The sequence below is a fragment of the Otolemur garnettii genome, unplaced genomic scaffold, assembly GCF_000181295.1.
Source record: "Otolemur garnettii isolate 467f Iridium unplaced genomic scaffold, OtoGar3 scaffold00114, whole genome shotgun sequence".
Lineage (NCBI taxonomy): Eukaryota > Metazoa > Chordata > Mammalia > Primates > Galagidae > Otolemur > Otolemur garnettii.
This window is the reverse complement of record NW_003852509.1, coordinates 6,764,663-6,768,044: the sequence shown is the minus strand read 5'-3', so window position 1 is coordinate 6,768,044 and position 3,382 is coordinate 6,764,663. Positions and strand designations below refer to the sequence as shown.

Sequence of the window (3,382 nt, the reverse complement as noted above, 5' to 3'; positions counted from 1 at the left end):
TCTGTCTCAAAAATAAATAAATAAATAAATTTCTGGAAATGGCAGCTATTTTAATGGCCATTCAGCAAGGTATTTATGTGGAGTAACTGGGACTGAACCCTTGATTCTGATGCAAAATATGTATATATAGATATGTAAAACTATCTGGTTTTTTATCAGTCTAGTTAAAACTAATAATATCTACTTAAAACTAACATGCTACTAAAAATAGAAAAAAACTAGCTGGCACTGTGGCAGGTGCCTATAATCTCAGCTAGTTGGTAGGCTGAGGCAAAAGGACCTCTTGAGCCCAAGAGACTGTGGTTGCCATGAGGTATAATGATGCCATGGCACTCAACCCCAGGGTGACTGATTGAAACTCTGGCTCCAAAAAAAAAACAGAAGAGATGACTGCCAAACCACCTATTATGTGAGGAATGGATTGGTAATAGCATACTGTCATTTAAGAAGAAATCTTTTATTATGAACATTTTATTTGTAGTTCTTACTGGGTATTTATCATTGATTTAAACTGTATACCATTCACGTATGGTTAAAAAGTGGGTTATTTTTTGGGTGGTGCTTGTGGATTAGTAGGTAGGGCGCCAGCCTCATATACCGAGGGTGACGGGTTCAAACCTGGTCCCAGCCAAACTGCAACAAAAAAATAGCTGGACATTCTGGTGGGCGCCTGTAGTCCCAGTTACTTGGGAGGTTGAGGCAAGAGAATCACCTAGGCCCAGGAGTAGGAGGTTGCTGTCAGCTTTGTGACACTGCGGTACTCTGTTGAGGATGGTAAAGTGAGACAGAGTCTCACTACAAAAAAAAAAAAAGTGGGTTATAGAATTTCTAAGGCCGGGTACAATGGCTCATGCCTATAATCCTAGAACTCTGGGAGGCCAAGGTGGGTGGATTCCCTGAGCTCAAGGGTTTGAGACCAGCCTGAGCCAGAGTGTGACCTTGTCTCTAAAAATAGCTAGCTGTTGCGGCGGGCACCTGTAGTCCCAGCTGCTTGGGAGGCTGAGACAGGAGAATCGCTTGAGCCCAAGAGTTTAAGGTTGCTGTGAGCTATGACCTCATGGCACTTTACCAGAGGCCACAAAGAGACTTTGTCTCAAAAAAAAGAAAAAAAAGTGGTTATTTTTGCTTTATATTTAATGTTGAAATAGTCTCAATTGTTTTGGCTAAATTATACTGCCCTGTATTGTGTATTTCCATTCATGATGATATATTTAACATTGAAGGGGTACAGAATAAAAATCTAAATATTGGAAGTCTGGTATACATTATTGTTTTTTGGAATGAGATTTAATACTCGTGCTTATATCAGAATGTCATGAATGGTATGTAACTGCAGTAACTTCTGTTGGCCAGAATATAAAACCTAATTTTCACTGGGCATAGTGGCTCATGCTTTTAATTCTAGCACTTTGAGTAGCTGAGGCAGAATTGTTTGAGGACAGAAATTCGAGACCCGCCTGGGCACCATAGTGAGATCCCCGTGCTTAAATAGAAAATAAAAAAATCAGTGCTTCTATAGTCCTAGCTACTGGGGAGGGTGAGGGTAGATGATCATTTGAGCCCAGGAATTTGAAGTAACAGTGAATTGTGATCATGGCACTTGTACTTTAGCCTGATAAACTCCTGTTTCTAAACAAAATAAAACAAAATTCTATTCTTTGTTTTGATTAAAATTCTTAGTCCTCTTTTCCAGGTGGAACCATGGAGGGTGTTGAAGAGAAGAAAAAGAAGGTTCCTTCTGTGTCAGAAACCCTTAAGAATAAGCGAAAGAATTTTGCAGAGCTGAAGATCAAGCGTCTGAGAAAGAAGTGTGCCCAAAAGATGCTTCGAAAGGCAAGAAGGAAGCTTATATGTGAAAAAGCCAAGCATTATCATAAAGAATACAGATGTACAGAACTGAGATTCAGATGGCTGGGATGGCAAGAAAAGCAGGCAACTTCTCTGTACCTGCAGAACCCAAATTGGCGTTTGTCATCAGGATCCGAGGTATCAATAGTGTGAGTCCAAAGGTCCAAAAGGTGTTGCAGCTTCTTCGCTTTCACCAGATCTTCAGTGAAACTTCTCTTAAGCTCAACAAGGCTTCAGTTAACATGCTAAGGATTGTAGAACCATATATTGCATGGGGGTACCCGAATCTGAAGTCAGTAAATGAGCTAATCTACAAATGTGGTTATGGCAAAATTAATAAGAAGCGAATTGCATTGACTGAATGTTTGCTCAGTCTCTGGGTAAATATGGCATCATCTGCATGGAGGATCTGATTTATGAGATTTATACTGTTGGAAAACGCTTCAAAGAAGCAAATAACTTCTTGTGGCCCTTTAAGTTATCGTCTCCATGGGGTGGAATGAAGAAAAAGACAACCCACTTTGTAGAAGGTGGAGATGCTGATAACAGGGAAGACCAAATCAATAGGCTTATTAGAAGAATGCACTAAGGCAGTGGTTCTCAACCTTCCTAATGCCACAATGTATTTTCATTGTTAAAAAGAGGTTGGGACCCACAGGTTGAGAACTGCTGAACTAAAGTATCTGCCTCGATTGTTTTTGTAATCAATTACAAAACAGTTAATAAACAGTGATTGCTTTCAAAATGAAAAAAAAGGAAAAGATTCTTAGGCCAGATGCAGTGGCCTGTGCCTGAAATCTAGTACTCTGGGAGGTTGAGGTGGGTGGATTGCTTGAGCTCAAGAGTTGGAGACCAGACTAAGCAAGAGCAAGACCCTATTTCTAAAAGAAAAAGAAAAATAGCCAGGCATTGTGGTATCCTTCTATAGTGCCAGCTACTTGGGAGGCTGAAGCAAGAGAATCTCTTGAGCCCAAGAGTTTGAGGTTGCTGTGAGCTATGATGCCACAGCACTGTACCAAGAGCGACTAATACTATCAAAAACAAAATTCTCATGGATCGGCGTCTGTGGCTCAAGTGGCTAAGACGCCAGCCACATACACCTAAGGTGGTGGGTTTGAATCCAGCCTGGGCCCGCCAAGCAACAATGACAGCTGCAACCAAAAAATAGCCAGGTATTGTGGCGGGCTCCTGGGGTCCCAGTTACTTGGGAGGCAGAGGCAAGAGGCTCGCTTGAGCCCAGGAGTTGGAGGTTGTTGTGAGCTGTGATGCCATGGCATTCTACCCAGGGGGACAGCTTGAGGCTCTGTCTCAACAAAAAAACAAAATTCTTTCTTTTATTAAACCAAATATGGGTATCAAATAGGTTTTAGATGATGCTAACAGTCTAAGTTTCAAAGATAGCAGGGAAAATTACCATCTCTAAAACACTTAGAAAAGTGTGATATATAAATACTTAGAAGCTGGCTTGGCACCTGTGGCTCAAGTGGCTAAGGCGCCAGCTACATACATTTGAGCTGGTGGGTTCGAATCCAGC

General features: G+C 41.3%; 1 protein-coding gene and 1 pseudogene across 1 annotated transcript in view; both read left to right on the top strand.

The window, feature by feature from the left end:
- Window positions 1-3,382, top strand: part of CCNB1IP1 (cyclin B1 interacting protein 1) — a 25,810-nt gene that overhangs the window by 8,641 nt on the left and 13,787 nt on the right. The gene's annotated exons all lie outside the window — the stretch shown is intronic.
- LOC100961459 lies at window positions 1,649-2,437 on the top strand (annotated as a pseudogene).